Source organism: Marmota monax, unplaced genomic scaffold (assembly GCF_021218885.2).
Source record: "Marmota monax isolate L192 unplaced genomic scaffold, Marmota_monax_Labrador192_F-V1.1 WCK01_AAM20220418_F8-fsc00155, whole genome shotgun sequence".
Lineage (NCBI taxonomy): Eukaryota > Metazoa > Chordata > Mammalia > Rodentia > Sciuridae > Marmota > Marmota monax.
The window spans coordinates 2,238,784-2,257,579 of NW_026694554.1; the positions used below are offsets into that span (position 1 = coordinate 2,238,784).

The 18,796-nt window shown below is 38.4% G+C and overlaps 1 protein-coding gene across 3 annotated transcripts in view; it reads left to right on the forward strand.

Annotated features, from left to right (window-relative positions):
* Dock11 (dedicator of cytokinesis 11) overlaps positions 1-18,796 on the forward strand; it is a 186,108-nt gene that overhangs the window by 27,556 nt on the left and 139,756 nt on the right. The window lies entirely within an intron of this gene.

Sequence of the window (18,796 nt, forward strand, 5' to 3'; positions counted from 1 at the left end):
AAAACAAATAAATAAATAAATAAAAAAGGATATTGTGTTCATCTACAACTAAATAAAAATATTTTTAAAAAAGAAAACAAACTCCCATATGACAAATATTTATTTAGAAGTTCCATTTTGCAGGTGGAAATATTGAGGAGGGTGGAGAAAAGAGACAAGGCAGAAAGACAAAAATGGAATGTCTTCAATTCTTCAGTTTAAAAATGGGGAATCGTTTCTGGAGAGTTTGCACCCCCTTTGTTTTTTAGTACCTGCGATGATAGAACCCAGGGATGCTTAACCACTGAACAGCATCCCCAGCCCTTTTTATTTTTTTATTTAGAAATGGGTGTCTCCCTAAGTTGCAGAAGCTGGTTTTGAAGTTCTGATCCTCCTGCCTCAGCCTCCCTAGCAGCTGGGATTACAGGCATGTGTCTCCATGCTGTGTGAGTTTGACTCATCATGGTGGAAATAAACTTGGGTATAACTTGTCACAATAATTAAGCTTTTCACTCTCTAGTGGTGAAAAACTTGTATGTTTACCTTCCATGTGAGAATTTTCAAAGTTCATATATTTAAGAACCAGCTAGAAAAAGGAGCTGGTGGAGCTGGGGAAACTTGTAAGATTTTATGTCTCCACCACTCTGCTGGCCCCCTCTGGGTTCACTGCCACACCCAGTATGGGTTCCCTTTCTGTGACTCTCACTAGTGCACAAGTGTCCTACAATATCAGCTTCCTCAGGAAGCTGCTGGGGGAGGAGTCATGAGTTTGTGACCTCATTGAAAAGACCTCAGTTCTTTTTCCTTTACCTACAGAAGGGTGAAAAGGAGATATACAGGCTTCCCTTGTATACCCTGAAAATAATGGAAATTGATGTCCATAGGTTGTCTGCCTGCTCCCTAAAATTTTTACTCATACGTTCTCCCCCCCGCCCTTTTTTTGAGGGTAGTTGTGGTGCTGGGGACTGAACCCAGGGCTTGTGCATGTGAGGCAAGCACTCTACGAACTGAGCTATATCCCCATCCCTATTCATACCTTGTTTTAAAAATAAAGTCAACCAGGTGTGGTGGTACATGCCTGTAATCCCAGTGGTTTGGGAGGCTGAGTCAGGAGAATTGCAATTTCACACCCAGCCTCAGAAACTTTGTAAGGCTCTGAGCAACTTAGTGAGATACTATCTCAAAATGATAATAAAAAGGGTTGGGGATGGGGCTCAGTGGTTGAGAGCTCCTGAGTTCAATCCCCAGTACCAAATAAATAAGTAAATAAGTAAACAAATTAAGTTGATTTAAAAACAATGCTCACATCAGAGGTCACTATCAAGAGAGTTGAACAAGGCAGTGTTCAACAACAGTGTGAAAATATTTGCAAAGCATATATCTGATAAGGGATTACCTATCTAGAATATATAAAGAGCTCCTACAACTCAACAGCAAAGAAACATGATTTAAAATCAGGCCAAGGAGTTAAATAGACATTTCTTCTAAGAAGATAAATAAGTGGCCAATAAGCACATGAAAACATGTCTATCTTTAGTCATCAGGGAAATGGAAATCAAAATCACAATGAGAGCCAGGTGTGGTGGCACATGCATATGCAGGCCTATAATCCCAGAGGTCAGGAGGCTGAGACAGGAGGATTGGGAATTCAAAGCCAGCCTCAGCAATTTTGCAAGACCCTGTCTATAAATAAAATGTAAAATAAGGATGGGATGTGGCTCCATGATTGAGTGCCCCTGAATTTAATCCCTGGTACCCTCCCCAAATAAAGGGAGATACTACCTCACACCTATTAGGATGTTCATCATCCAAAAAACTATAACAAGTGCTGTGGGAGAGAAGCTGGAACCTGAGTACATTGCTGGTGGGAATGGACAGTGGTACAACTGCTGTGGAAAACCATTTGGTGGTTCCTCAAAGAGTTAAGTATAGAATTACCATATAATCTAGCAATTCTACTTCTAGTTTTCACCATGCCGAATACTGAAACTTTTAATGTTTTAATTTGACCACATTTACTTATGGCTACCTTGCCCTTTTCAGTTAAGATGATGGTCACATTCTTCCACTTCCTGTGTAAGTGGTATAGTGGCACCTATTTATTTCCTGTTGAAATTTCAGTGTATTTCTTTCCTTTTTTTTTTTTTTTTGGTACCAGGGATTGAACTCTGGGGCCCTTAACCACTGAGCCACATCCCCAGCCCTTTTTTGGGGGGTTGTTTTTAATGTTTTAAATAAAAAAAATCATTTTAGTTGTAGATGGACATAGTACCTTTATTTTATTTGCTTATTTGTATGTGGTGCTGGGGAACTCCCCAGTCCTTTTTATTTTTTTATTTAGAGACAGGGTCTTACTATGCTGCTTAGGGCCTCATTAATTTGTTGAGACTGGCTTTGAACTTGCGATCCTCCTGCCTCAGCTTTCTGAGTTGCTGGGATTACAGGCGTGTGCCACCACACCTGGCGATTTCAGTGTCTTACTCCACTCTCATAAAGAAATAAAAAAGGTCTCTGAATAGTGACAAACATAGCTGGTGTGGCAGGCATTCTGGGAGAGGCTTCAGGGAAGAGCCCAGAGACCTGGCATCAGCAGGTCTGCTGTTCAGTTACAATTGTATGAAATGTATGTGACAGGAATTTGAAGTCTTTGGTCATTTTCATGCTACACACTGAGCCCTGGAACAGCTTCACATTTAGCTGGTGATTCAAGTCTTCTTTATCCTGAGTGTGGCTCTTAGTTTAAGAGAGATGGTGAGGGCTCTTAATCTGTTGTATCCACTTTTAGCTGTTCTGCCCATTAGCTGCCCACCTAAGACCTTCCAGAAGGAACTCTGGAACTAGGATTCCTAATTAAGAGAAACATGGGAGAACTTTACTAATGCCTTTGCCTATTGGTGGGATGACCACTTTGCTTAAAAATTGCATGCAGCTGCTCTCAAATTGTGGAGTTTATAAGAAAAGAGGGACAATCCCCTGACCTTGTCAGAGGCTTCAGCTTCAACAGCAGTTGCCAGTGTGTTTCTGGGTTCTGGGAAACTCTTGAGTGTCAGAGGAAAAAGAAAAGGCTCAATGCAAGTATGGGGTAACTGTTACAGAAAGCTGTTCAGGCAATTCAGTGGGCTCTGTGTTGACTTATAGAAAGAGATCTATTTGCTTTCCTATTTGAAAATGGGATATTATTGGGCTGGGGGTATTTCTCAGTGGTACAGCACTTGACTAGAATGCATAATGCCTTGGGTTTGATACTAGCAACCACCCCTTCAAAAAAGGGGAAACATTATTTCAATTTTTATTATTATTTACATGCAGGATGCAAATTATATTGGGGAGAATAGACTCAAATGGCAAGAAGTCCTTCAGTTGCTCCAAGAGAAGCAAAAATCCTGTTTTTCCAGAATTATTATTACTGTTATTATTTTTATTGTACTGGGAATTGAACCCAGGTGCCCTTTACCACTGTGTTACATCCCCTGCCGAGTTTCCTGTTTGCTGCTAAAAGGCTCAGGGGTCACTCCTGTTGAACTGGGCTAATTGGGCTGCGCAAAATAACCACACAAGAGACACAAATACCTTTTTCTTTGGGGTCGCTGTTAAGGCTCCTGTGATCTTAAAGGTCCACAGGAAGAGAGAGCAAGAGAGCATGAGAGAGCATACTCTGACCCTTTTTATTGAGGACAAGCTATTCAAATGAGGCAAGGGGTCAGGTTTCAGGGGGCTGAGTCTATCTTCATGATGTCCACTGTCAGCAGGTTGACTGACACCTGGGTAGGCCACACCCAAAGGCACAGTAAGAGAAGGGGACACACACACAAGCCATTTCCATGGAAGATTCTATCCTAAACAGGGCAAGGGGTTATATTACAAAGGAACAGGTGAGCATAGCTTCACCCATGGGGCTATAGCAAGACACATCCATGCAGGAGACACCATCCCTCGAACTCAAGAAGGGTGGGGAAACTCTAGCTAGCAGATTGTTGCCCTACGCCTCAGCACCCAGCCAGGGAGTGTGACTCAGTCACATGCAAGGTTGGTCTCCCACAATCCCCAACCCTTTTTTTAAAAAGAATATTTTTAGTTATAGATGGACACAATACCTTTATTTTATTTTATTTTTAAAAATGTGGTATTGAGGATTGAACCCAGTGCCTCACATGTGCTAGGCAAGTGCTCTACCACTGAGTGACAATCACAGCCTCCCCCACTATCCCTTTTTATTTATTTTTTATTTTGCTGAGGACCTTGCTAAGTTGTTCAGGTTGACCTCAAACTTGTGATCCTCCTCAGTCTCCCAATTTACTGGGATCATAGGCATAGGCCACTATACCCACCATATTTCACCTTGGACACAATTGGATTTTACATGCAAAGAAGTGATTTCTCTGAATAGTCACTTACCATAGGAGGCCACATGATCACTCCATAATGTTATTAGTATTGAATCATTGCTCAAAACACTTAGGATCCCTAAGTAAGAGAAACATGAGAAAACTTTACTAATGCCTTTGTCTATTGGTGGGATGACCACTTTTCTTAAAACTTGAATGCAGCTGCTCTCAAATTGAATAAGATTGAGTTATGTGAGATAACTAGAGCCCTTACTATATAGTCACATTTCATTTCCTGTATATATTTTTATCAAGTGTCTGTGTTTCATTAGTAAAGGAAAATTATCATTTTTGAAAACTGACTTCTAATGGTTTAATTGCATTTCTCCAAGTCTATAATGACATCATTGATGCCATCTGCCTTTGTTTTTCCCCCCAAGTTGATATAAGTCCAGTCATTTTAAGTGAAAAGATTTTCTTTATTAGGCTGGGGATTGACATTGCCTAATGAAATCCCTAGAAATTTTAAATGCCTTTTGCAAGAACTTAGAAAAGGTAATTTACATCTTTTATTTTGGAACATTGTTCATGCACATAGCAGGTGCTCAGTAAATATTTGCTGGTAGATGTGTCATGAAAATCAGATTTTTGAAAACTCGTCTCCATTTCCTTATATTCTGAAGTGTCTCTTACATTATTTGGAACACTGTAACTATCAGACATCAGCTTAATCAATAGTATGAATCCAATTTGGAAAAGAGATGGTAGAACATCAAATGTTAACAATGGTCATCTATGTTTGATGGGTTTCCAAGTAACTTTCATTTTCTTGATTCTATTTTTGGATTAAGAATTGTTCAGTGAGGCTGGGGCTGTAGCTCAGTGGCAGGACACTTGTCTAGCATGAGAGAGGCACTGGGTTCCATCCTTAGCACTACATTAAAAAATAAATAAATAAGGGCATTACAAAAATAATTATTCAATGAACATGTATTGATTTTGTAGTTGTACAAAACTGAAAAATCTTGTTTAAAAATACAACTTTTTATATGAAGTTAGTTAGGCAGTCGATCTTAACCTTTCTTGGGTCACATATTTCTTTGAGATTCTGGGAAGCTCTGAACATTTTTCCCAGAAAGATACACTTGCAGGATTTTCCATATGATTTCAGAGTTTCACAGATATCATGTAACCCATCCAAGGAACACTTAAAACCCTGGACTGGGGGCTACTACTCTAGGAAGTAGATAAAGTGGCACCCCAAAAAGAGGTTGACTGCCAAATAGGTGTGAAAGGATGTTGACTTATATGCATGCTGTTGATATCATTAAGAGACATCTGATTCAAAGCATAGCACTTGAATCAGGCTATGCAAATTAGACAAGTAGCCAGTGTAAATGAGTTTTTTCACTTGTGAAACCTCACTGTCCTGTTCTTCCTGGGGCCTTGGTGCTGGGGGCTGCCTTGAGGGTGGGGCCGAGAGCTTAGCTGAGCCTAGGGCTTGTATCTGTATACAAATGAAGCCAGGAAACGCCCAGTTGGAATTTTCTCCAGCAGCAGCAAGACTGGAAGCCTCTTGGGACAGCAGCAGAAAAAACTGGGGGTTTGATCCAGGGTCAAAGAGTGACAGTGGATGTGGTTCAAAATGACAAGGGTTAGAAAGAGCGCTGTTAGCCTTTAGTCCCAGTTGAACTGAAAATGAAAGCAGGACAGAAATGCCCTGTCACATTGAGAAAATGGCAAGGGTTATGCTGGTCTAGCTGAAGAATGTACTGGGGGAAATGTGCAGAAATTCTTTTCTAGGAAAGCCATTGTTTTATCATTATGTCATGGCAATGGTTCAGCCAAGTGCTATAATAGGTAGAGCCCGGGTTTCTCTTAGTCTGAGCTCTCAGAGTAGCATTTGCAGGGGCTGGGGGTCAGCATTGCAAATCGAGGATGCTTAGGTAAGGATGTACATCTTTTTGGGGGGCGGGGTACCAGTGATTGAACTCAGTGTGCTTTCCCACTGAGCCACATTCCTAGCCCTTCTTATTTTTTGAGACAGGGACTTGCTAAGTTGCGTAGGGCCTCACTAAGTTGCTGAGGCTGGCTTTGAACTTGTAACCCTCCTGCCTCAGCCTCCCAAGCTGCTGGGATTATAGGGGGTGTCCCACTACACCTAACTAAGAGACAAAAAGACTCAGTGCTCATGGTTAAGATTATGAAAACTGGACCTTTAGTTTGCTCATTCAATCATTTATGACATAACAGGGGGGAGCCAGGAACAGAGCAGTGAATAAGACCGTCTCTGCAATCACAGAACCTTCTTTCTGCTGGGGGTAGGGGTCCAAGAAAAGGAAACAAACAAACATTGACTGCATCTGGGCACTTCAGATATGGACTTGCATGGGGAAGGAAGCAAAATACTAGCTGTGGATTTGAGAAGGTGAGTAGAACTGGATAGGGGAGAGTGGCCACTTGTAATTGAGTAGATCAGGCAGCTTTTGAGGGTCTCAAGTTGGTTTTGGGGAGAGGACCAGACAGGAATCAGGCATTGGCAAAGGTGGGATAATGTGACCTATTAAGTATTCTGCCCCACCATGGTTGGAGGGCATGGGCTGGAGGCTGGAGGGTGGAGGCCAGATCACAAGGGGTCTTAGAAGCCTTACTGAAAAGTTTTGGGCTTTATTCTGCAGGCTCTGGTGAACCATTGAAGGGATTTAAACAAAGGAATATTGTGATCTACTTACTTCTCATCAAGTTAACCATTTTGGATCAAATTAGCCATTGAAAAGGTGTTAGGAATAAATTAAGTACAGATTGACAGTTGATCTTTTCAAAACGAAATGTTCAGGTTAATTTAATCTCTGTCACAGGGGAGATGCAAGCAGTCTTCCTCTTTTAAAGAAAAACTCTTCATACAAACAGTTCTCATGTTCTTTTCCTCAATTGTTTTGCATGCAATTCTAATGAGTAGTTTTCCATAATTCAGTTTATTGCTTCTGGAAAATATAGACAAAGGGACAAATTTTCAGCCTATGTTGTCATTTTATGGATTAATTTCCATTAGTGCTGACCTTCTGGCTTTCGGTACATAAATATGAGTAAAACATCTGTTCAAGTCATTGCCTGGCTTAAAAACCTCTGCTGGCCCCCCCATTGCCTACACTAGGAAACAGTCCAAATTCATTGCCTTGGCATACATGGCCCTCCATCTTAGCCATTTTTTTCTAGCTCATCTTAGCCATTTTTTTTCCCTTTGTATTACATCCCCAGACTCATTGAACACAGACCTTTAGTCCTTCATGCTACTCTGTTCTTTCCTTTGCGTGTACTACCTTTATTCCTCTTGCCTGTCATGCAAATTATGTCATTTGTCAAGGCTCAGTTTAAATGCTACTTGTTTTGGAGCCTCCTTGACCACTGGAATAAATCACTCCATTACCTGTGTTCACATAGCACTCTCTGAACTCCTGCCTAACACTTTGTAATTCTCGGTGTAAGAGACTGTCTTTCCCTCTAGAACATGAGTTCATTCAGAGCAGGACCCATGATCACTATGATTACACCTGTAATTATAGTGTCTCCGGAGGCTGAGGCAGGAGGATCGGGAGTTCAAAGCCAACCTCAGCAATTAAGCAAAGCTCTGAGCAATTTAGTGAGGCCCTGTCTCTAAATAAAAAAGGGCTGAGGATGTAGTGGTTAAGAGCCACTGAGTTTAATCCCTAGTACTCCCCCCCCCCCAAAAAAAAGCGGTGGGTGGGGGGGCATCTTGCCTATGTTTCTTTTCCCAGCTTGGCAACCCACTCCTAGCACATGACCGATGCTTAGTGAATGTACAGAACTTAAGTTATATGCTTTGTATTTCTTTCTTTTTTTAAAAAAATTTTTTATTGTTGATTGTTCAAAACATTACATAGTTCTTGATATATCATATTTCACACTTTGATTCAAGTGGGTTATGAACTTTTTATGTGCCCTCAGATAATGACAGAACAGTGAACTTCACTTTTGTAGCCAGCTGGTCAATGAAATCTCTGGCTGCAGGGTAGGATCATCAGACATTGAAACCAAAGCATTCTAATGAAAAGCAACAGGGTTTCTGTACTGGGAACCCATCTCTTACTAAATACTGGAGGTGTTTTTCTTTCTTGTATGTTTAAGGAAGTGAAACTGGGTAGCTTATGTTTTTTTTGTTTTTTTTTTTTTGGTTTTAGTTTTCTTAACAGGTTTATTGGGATACAGTTTACATACCATACAACTCACTTATCTGAAGTGAGGCTTTCAGTGGTTTTTAGTATATTCACAGGAAGATGCAATGATCACTACAATCAATTTTAGAATATTTCATGCCTAAAGATTATTTATTTAAGATAGTCAAAAAACCTTTCACAGGGGTCAGTCCCTAAGACTGGTGTAACTAGGGATAGGGCATTTGTCACAGGGGAGGGCATTGGTTTAAGGAAGGAAGCAAATGTTACAGATAATGTTACAAGCTTTTTTGTTTCAGAGAAAGATAAATAAAAAAGCTGAATACCCAACGGATAGTACCTAAGGGGTGCTTGTCTGATTTAACACACTTCCTAAGGGCAGAGACAGGCTAAACAATAGGAGCAGTGAGTCCTCTTATAGGTTATGTAATGCAGACAAGAAAGTTTCTAGATGGACAAGAATTGGGGAAACAAATCAAACTTATTAGTAGGAGAGTAAGCTCTGAGCTTAATTAAACCAGATAAAGCAACATGGGAGTGATTACAGGTTGGTCACTGATGACCATCAGCCCAGGGTGTGTTTGGGCCAATAGGACAGTAAATTGCAGGGCATGATCAGGAAGGGCTTTAGTAGCCATCTCTAGATTCCTGCCTCACTTCAGAAAATGGAAGTAAGCTGAAGCAGGTGCACCTATTGAGTTACAAGTGGAATAGATAGAATATACATGGATTAACCACTGAGCCACAACCACAGTCCTTTTTTTTTAGTATTTTATTTTATGCTGAGTTGCTTAGTGCCTTGCTTTTGCTGAGGCTGGCTTTAAACTCCCAATCCTCCTGCCTCAGCCTACTGAGCCACTGGGATTATAGGCATGTGCCACCACACCTGGCCCCAAGTCCATTTTTTTAGTATTTATTTTTTAGTTTTAGATGGACACAATATCTTCATTTTATTTTTATGTGGTGCTGAGAATCAAACCCAGTGCCTCATGCATGCTAGGCGAGCGCGCTACCACTTGAGCCACATCCCCAGCCTCTTCCAAGTCCTTTTTTATTTTTATTTTGAGACAGAGTCTTGCTAAGTTGCTGAGGCTGGCCTTGAACTTTCAATCCTCCTGCCTTAGTCTCCTGAGTTGCTAGGATTACAGGCGTGCACCATAGTGCCCAGCTCCTAACATATTCTTTAAAATTATCTACCTTAAATACCTCTAGAATATATATATATATATATATATATATATATATATATATATATATATATATATATATATATATATATATAGTGGTAGAAGGTTACATCACTGGTGGATTCAAAAAAGGTAAAGATAATTTCAGTTAGTGGGGAGAGCCAATATGACTAATTATGGAAAACCAAAATGGAAAAGTGCATTTTCCCTTGTCAAGGTTAATTTTCAAAATGGGGTATTTCACTTTACTTCATTGTTGGGAGCAAATTGATGAGATGGGTAGACCAATGTCAAATCCAGTGTGGAAAATGATGTGTGACTGTTTTGTAGATCACTGAGCTTTTGTACTTGAGTAAGTTTATGCTGCAATGTTCAAGCCACTCAAATAGGACCTTTAGGTGTTTGTTTTCATTGAATGTAATTTAGCTGGCTAAATCTACATACTTATAGGGCATCTGTGCACTCTACATTTCTTTACATTTTTTGTTTTCTGTTTAAGAATGTTAAGTATGTTATAGTTCTGTTTATAAACTTTAGGGGAAAGTGAGACTTTTTTTTTTTTTTGAGACAGAATTGCACTGGGTTGCCAGGCTGGTCTTGAGCTCTTGAACTCAAGCAATCCTTCCACCTCAGCCTCCTGAGTTGCTGGAGCCACAGAGGTGTATGCCATGGCACCCAGTGAAATTTTGTTATTATTATTGTTATGTTTCGGTACTGGGGATTGAACTCTGGGGTGCTCTACCACTGAGCTACATCCCCAGTCCTTTTTTATTTTTAATTTTGAGACAGAGTCTTGCTAAGTTGATTAGAGCCTTGCTAAGTTGCTGAGGCTGGCCTTGAACTACTAATCTTCCTGCCTCAGCCTCCCAGGTAGCTGGGATTGTAAGTGTGGTCTACCATGCCTGGCTTCAAATAAGATTTTTGTTGTTGTAAGTTTATGGTGAGCACAGACATTCAAGGCAGATTAAAAATTGATTGATAGGCACAGAACAGGTACAATCTAATTTCTCCTTGCATAAATTAATTATTTGTAATAATTGTTTATGTCTGAGAATTTGTTAAGTTCTCTGATTTACTCAGAAGTCATTATGTATAACCAAAGTGTATTTTTTTTCTTTCTGTCAATAATGATGTGCTAAAGAATAGAAACAGTATTCTTCCAAGTTCAAAATGGTACTGTTTCATTCTCTCAATTTATTCAAACCCTTCCTTTTATTTTTTTTCACCTCTTTTTTGCTTGAGTCATTTAAATGCTATTAGCAGAAAATGAACACAAAGCCAAGAGGAATTGAATTCAAATCAGTTTTTCTATCCGTCAGCTAGCATGTTGAGTAAAGTTATAATTATAATTATTATTTTTTTTAATTTTAAATATTTATTTTTTAGTTTTCGGTGGACAGCCACATCCCCAGCCCAAGTTATAATTATTGGCTAAATTGAAGTTGGGGTTAGGGAGTCCATCAAAATTGTATTTACTGTTGTAAATAGTCTAGATGATTTGCGTAAGTAATATTTGGGTTGCCTGTAAGGAAAAAAACTTTCATTAACCAAGTGTGAACTAATCATAGCTAGTATATAGTCTTGTTTATTTCTTGATTAAAAAATAAATTCTTTGTCAGTTTTAAAAAAGAGTTCTAAAGTTTATGTAAATAGCTAAGGAGACTTGGAAAAGGAAAAAGTTTGGCACTTAAAATAATTTCTTCCTTATGCTAAGATTCCAATAAAGGACAAAAAATGGGTCTTAGTCTTCAATTTATTTTCCTCAAATACCTTTGAAGTCTCATTTTGCTGATTCTTAGAACAGCACGTTGTCATTCCTAAATTAAAGCTGGAAACTGAAAATTAATTCTGAAAGCCTTAGCAATGACTTGCCCTTCTCTGTGTGCTGCCATTTTGGCTTGGAAGGCGTATGTGTAAGATCAATCTCTGTATTATTCAGCTGGTTATCCCTAGGAACCACAAAAGCTTCCTGCTTTGTAGTTCTCACGGCTTTCTGCTAGGTTCTGTGGAGGATATTGAAATGAATTAGACATGGTCCCTTGACAATATCTTACTATTGTTTTTTTGTAATTTGATTCCTACCCACTTGAAGTTGAATCTGCCAACTCCTTTCCCCAAAGTAAAAGACCTAAGGTGCTGATCCCTACCCATTGATGGCAAATGGTAGATTCGAAGCAACAGCTTAGAAATGCAAAGCTCCTGATCCAATTACATTACAAGCTCTCCAAGCCAGCTACATTCAGCATCATCAGGGGAATGGGAAGGCAAGATGATAAGATAATAGCATAGTTTAAGTTTTAGAAAATCCTAAAGTGCAAAGTCCATCCAAAGAAATAAAACATGGTAGGAGCGAGGGTGAGGAAATATTTTGTTTTTGTTAAATTCAATACAGATAGGTGCATGTGTAATGTGGCCAAGTGTTCTGGTGGTCCACCAGATATAGATTGAATCCCATCTCTAGGATATAGATTTGAATCCCATCTCTAGGAATGTGTGATACTGGATTTGCTTAAGCCTCAATTTCCTCATTTCTAAATCTATAAATTAAGTATAATAAAAGAACCACCACTTCAGGGTTTTTTTTTTCTTTCTTTTTTTTTTTTTTTTTGGTGGTTGTTGTTTTGGGTACTGGGGTTGGAACCCAGGGGTTCTCTACCACATCCTCCAGCCCTTTTTACTTCTTTTTTTTGGTACCAGGAAACAAATACAGGGGCATTTAATCACTGAGCCAGATCCCCTTTTAAAAATGTTTTATTTAGAGACAGGGTCTTGCTGAGTTGGTAAGTGCCTCACTAAGTTGCTGAGACTGGCTTTAAACTTGCGATCTTCCTGCCTCAGCTTCCCATGCCACTAGGATTACAGGTGTATGCTACTACGCCTAGCCCTTTTTAATTTTTCTTTTGAGACAGGGTCTTACTAAGTTGTTGCAGCTGGCCTCATACTTGTGATCCTCCTGCCTCAGCCTCCCATATTGGTGGGATTACAGGCATGCACCACTATACCCCTCCATCTCGTAAGGGTTTTGAGAGAATTAAATGAGATAATAGGTATATACTTTTAATTTGGTATACAGTGGTGCTTAATGTTACCAAAAAGGCAAATCAAAGTTTTCCCTCCCCATTGGGTGTTTAAGATCCTGTTGAGGAGAATGAATAAACCACCCACAAAGCAGTCAAGTGACAAAACAAGGTTATATATGAGTAAATGCCAGTGAATAGCAAAGGCAATAAGGCACTATAGGTGAGAGAAGTGGGAGGAATAGCTCAAGAATAATGTGAGTCATGGTGTGGATAGGAAGGAGCATGATCCAGTGGTCTTATGAAAAGTAATATTCTTCCTTAGCTATTTGCTTTACGAAAGGTCAGTGTCTTGAATGCAATTTGTATTTGTGTTCTTATGCCAAGATTTGCCTTGAAAAACAACCTTTATAAAAATATGTTCATGTCTATTTTGCCAAGTTGTGTTGTACTAAATTGAAAAGACAGCATGCCCTTCCCATGTATCATCATTAGATTATAGTAATTCAAAGCTCCTTCAGTACTTGGAGTTCCTATTGGGGAAAAGAGACAGAAATTAGCTGTAAGAGGTAGTAATATTTGAAAAGACAGGGTCATAACAAAATCAAGTACTCTTTATTTGAACCTATGAAACCGTTCCTTATAGTTATGTTCCTTGGTTGCAATGCTGTGGAGAATCCCCCTCTAGAAGTGACTAGGTTGTGATGATGGCATCTTTCACTTCTGTCAATCCCAGAACAACTTTTGCTGCTCCTCATCTTCACACAAGTCAATTTCCTAGTGTCTGAACTTACAAAATTGATGAATGAAAGTGGAAGAAAAGATGACATGATCTGTGACCACATATGCCCATACAGTGAAATTCTTCTACTCAACATAAATGGGAATCATGGATTCATACACTTTAGCATACAAAAAGACTGTACAGTTTCCTTGCTGGAAGAATACATGGCTGTTGGAGAGCTGTTGGATGTGTGGGAAACCATGTGGCACTTTAAGTTATGACAGCTCCTGTGATCAACTCAAATGTCTCAGGTTTATCTGCCTTCCCCACTAGGCTTTGAGCTTCTCAAGGGCAAGATCTGGTTCTTTTCATCTCTGTATCATCTGGGGCTGGTACAGGGCCTTCACCTTAGTAGGTACTCAATAAATGTGTCATGCACTGAACTCGCTTTGTTTTCTGTGCTGCCAGAAATGACATGCCCCCAGTGGCCTTTTTGAGTGTGAAGTGTTATTTTGAGATATTCTCTGAAGAAAGCACTCTAAACTCTACTACAGATGTCTGAAATGAAAGGCAAGTTGAATGACTAGGGGATCTGAAGAAAGTCCCAAGTGAGCAGAGTGGAGGAATGATGGGAAGGAGAGACTCACCTCTTTTTGAGCATGCTATTTCTTGCCTAAGACTGATTTTCCAAAGGAAAATGTTCAGATGCTATTGAAACTGATCACAATACTGCAAAAATGAACATCTGAATTTTGGGCAAAATCATTTTCTTAAACCAGTTGTTGCCATGCCCCTTCTTAATTTGGAGGATAGGATGGTGGTAGGGGTGACAGGGCAAGGATGTTTCGGAATTGGCCCTGTGCTCCACTGGTAAGCTTTCTGGTCTTCCTCCCAGTGTGATAAAGGAGGGATTCTATGAAGCCAGTGTTCACTTTAGACTTGCAGAAGAGACATTCTTTGAATTCTTAAGGGGAACTAGTTTCTAAAGTAAAAGATTTACTGGTAAACTAATGACCTTTGTTGTAATACCGAAGCAGAAATAACCAGGCTGATTTTGCTTTGTTTACCGAGAAATATGGGATTATTATTGTGTTTTAAATGAAATTGAAATTATATGGTTACATTTCTAGTGATGGTATGAATAGGCTTACTAATTCCATGTGTTTTTGAATACACAAGTGGTTGTGTCGTTGACTTTGCACACCCATGTTCATATTTATGTATTTATTTTTGTCATCTTGTACAGTGGAAGTACAGGAACCACCACAAAATGGTAAAATCAAAGTTGTGATGCCGTTACGGACTTTGTTTTCTATCTTTGAACCAAGAAGCAGGCTCCAACTAAATCTGTACTGATGAGTGTCTTTTTTTGATGTCTGTCCTTTCCCCCATGCTACGATTCAAAAAGTTTTCTCAGTTTGTGGGATTGTACATTTCTTCCCAGTTCTAAGGTTTTATACATGGGAGTCCATGGACATTTGGACCTTAATGGTTGGAGTAAACACAGGAGAGTGCACTGTGTCCTAAACTAGGGTCCAAAAAATAGTATTTTAAAATTTTATTTTACTAGCGCTTAGGAAAATGCCTTTATGGCAGTTATAGAAGGCTTTCTTTTTTCCATCAATGTATTTCAATGAAGACACTTGATTTGAAGAAAAATACTAAGTAAGTGATACCACGGAAGGTGTGGCAAAAATCTGAGGATTGCATACAAATAAATCCAGCTGTGAAACACTAAAAAAAGAATCATAAGTTAGAAAATCTGGGTTTGGGGCCAGGGATGTGGCTCAGTGATAGAGTGATTGCTTAACATGTATAAGGCTCTGGGTTCTAGCTCTGGCAGTGCAAAAAGAGACAAATTCAAAATTTTAAGAAAAGATCTGAGTTTGAATCCCAATTCTGCTGTTACTAATGTAGGTAGATGAACTTAAGCCTCTGAGCTAGTTTCCTCATGTACAAAGTTGAAATGGTGGTAATTTCCTTGTGTACTTGACATATTTTTTGTTAAGAAACAGGCAGAATGTATATGAAAGTGTTTTCTTAGGACTACAGAGTGATTTTTTTTTTAATTAACAGAAGATACTAATACTATTACTAGCAAGTTATTCACTCAGCGAATGAGAACTTTCAAAGGCAGATCGTTTTGTTTTGTTTTGTTTTCCCCATGGTGAAAACTGAGTAGGTTCCAAATTTAGGTTGATGGGTTTTCTGTCACTACTTGGGAAGAAAAGACTGAAACATATGCTCACTTCTCTCCAGATTGTATAAACACTTTTGCCTTTTACTTAACATTGCTATAGAACTGTGTGGAAGTATATAGTGGGACCTTGCTATTTGAATGATTGTAAAGGCCCACTTATTATAACACAGTTTTCTGGACCTTTCTAGACCTTTGCAGGACAATCATTGCACAAACTGGGAGAAAGGCTGCATCACAAATCTGAGAGAAAAATCTTTTCTAAGTGTGGTAGAAACTTTATTTCGGGTAACTGTATTAGTCTAATAATAGAATGGTAAAGCTGAATAGAAAAGTTAAAAAAGGAATAGCCACTATTAAACCATTATAATTCTACAAGTCAAAGGTTTTTCTTGTCTCTGCTATTAGAAGTTTATATCTGAATCTTACTGGAAGAAAAATATAGGGCTTCAGTCCATTTTTCTTTTCCTTCTCATAGAGGTGAAGCCAGATTCACAGGCCTAGGTCTTCTAAAAGGGGAAGTTTAATTCACTTTAAATGAAAAGTGAAACCTCGTTTTAAATAACATGAATATATGACCATCAAAATACATGGGGAGCTAGTATGTTTAATTTTTAGAAGACTTATACTGTACATGTAAATAAATGATTCATTTTGAAATATGCTTTTCCATATCAATTTGACAGCTACATTAGAAAACTGAAAGAGGATTTTTTGTTTTTGTTTTTCAAAGTTACTTAAAACAGATACTTGTGAAATTATTGTACAGAGAGGTTAACAGATGCCAATTCAACAGGTTAAACATTGAATTTGAGAACTGTTTTGGCAGTCAGTATTGGGAAGACAGTTGGCACCAATAGCAAGACTTTAAAATTATTTTCAGTACCTAAAGCTTGCTTTCTTAGATAGGGCTTTATTCATTCAACTTCTCTGAGAAATTGATCATGAACTCCAAGGGTTAGACTTGGAGATGCCATCAGTTTCCTTTTGTTTGGATCCATGGTAGGTACAGCCCAAGGGTTTCAGGTTTTCCTTTAGGAAAAACTCAAAGTTTTGTAAATATGATTTTTTCCCTTTTATTTCAACTCATTTTACATTAGTACTCACAGACATCCTAGGGATGATTGGCTTGTTTTCATCACATGTATGAAAATTAAGATTTGAAAAAAGTTTGTCTTTGTTAGAATATTTTAGATATTTGAACCCTGATTCTCATTGGTTAGAGTAGTTTAATCTTTCTAAGTAATCTTTTTTCTCTTTTTATTTGTTCTTTTTAGATATACATGACAGTAGAGTATATTTGATATATTACACATACATTGAGTGTAACTTATTCTAATTAGGATCACATTCTTGTGGTTGTTCATGATGTGGGGTTTCACTGTTCATGTAATTATATATGAACCTAGGAAAGCTATGTATGGTTAATATTTCTAAGTAATTTCATAAGGAAAACTCTGAGATGTCTTTCAGATATGGAACTTGGATTATGGCTGTGACCAGTTGTGAACCATGTATACAAACCATTCTCAAAGGATTATATGGATGGAGTATGTCGGACACTACCTCAAACACTGTACACAAATACAAATTTAACCCTGTTCCATTATATTGTTTTAATATATATTATTAAAAATTAAAATTTTAGCTGATAAACAAAAAAGTAGAATTTATTCATGTTATAACAGTACCGTGAAATATTTGGTACATGTATACATTGCTTAATGTCTACATCAGCTTAAATATATTTATCTCTTCAAACATTTATCATTTCTCTGGTGAAGTTTCAGTATATCTTAAGCTTGAGTTTTCTTTTTTTTAAAAAAAATATTTATTTTTTAGTTGTATTTGGACACAATACCTTTATTTTTGTTTCTTTATTTATATATGGTGCTGAGGATTGAAACCAGGGCCTCACACATGCTAGGCACAACCCCAGCCCCACCCCAGCCCCTCTTTTTCTTTTTAAAATAAATATTTATTTTTTAGTTGTAGTTGGACACAATACCTTTATTTCACTTATTTATTTTTATGTGGTGTTGAGGATCGAACCTAGGGTCTCTCACATGTGAGGCGAGCGCTCTACCACTGAGCCACAACCCCAGCTCTTCTTTTCCTTTTTTAAAAATATTTTTAGGGCTGGGATTGTGGCCCAGCAGTAGAGCACTCACCTAGCACAGGAGGGACCTGGGTTCAATCCTCAGCACCACATAAAAATAAAGGCATTGTGTTGTGTCCATCTACACCTAAAAAAATAAATATTTTTTTAAAAGACTTAATATTTAAAAAAATTTAGTTGTAGATGGGCACAACACATTTATTTTATTTATTTATTTTTATTTGGTGCTAAAGATCAAACATAGTGCTCACATGTGCTAGGTAAGTGCTCTACCACTGAGCTATAAGCCCTTGAATTTTCTTAATGCAGTTTTTCTTAGGAAATTTTAGTAATTTCATTTAAATAAAACATCATTAGTAGAAATCACTAATAGATGCCCAGATTGGTTTAGAATAACATATGAAGATGTATTCCTATTGAATCTGAATATTTCAAAGTCCATTCTACAATTAATGATTGGGTGCCCACCAAGTGCCAAGTATTATTCTAGGTGCTGTGGTTACAGCAGTGAACAAGTACAGGAAGGTCCCTGCCCTCAAATAAGCAGAGAGGTCAAAATAGACGTTAGATCATGGTATCTTCCATGAATGAGAAAATGATAGGAGGGTTAAGTAGTGGGCTCCTATTCCAAGTTCAGTACCTTGTACATTAATATCTTTTTGTATTTCTGAATGGAGGAATGGCCATGTGGAGGAGAAAGACTAGCTCCTTTGCAGCCAGATCTGGATTTGAATTCCAGCTCTGAAAGAGCGGGGGGCAAGTTACTTAACCTGAGTTAAGAACTTCCTTATCTGTAAGATGGGGATAATGATTAAACCTTTTTCATAGGGTTATTATGAGTATTAGATGCAAAAATGTTCAGAAAGCACTTAGCACAGTGCCTAACATGTAGAAACGGCTAATAAAAGCTGGATTTCTCAGCTTCACTGACTCTGTTTCTTTTAACATTAACCTAATGCTGGAGCCTTGCTGTCAATGACCAGCTCATCTAGAAGTCCACCAGGGACTCCTTGACTGAGCCACCTGAACCTCACCCTTAATGCCCTGCTCATAGG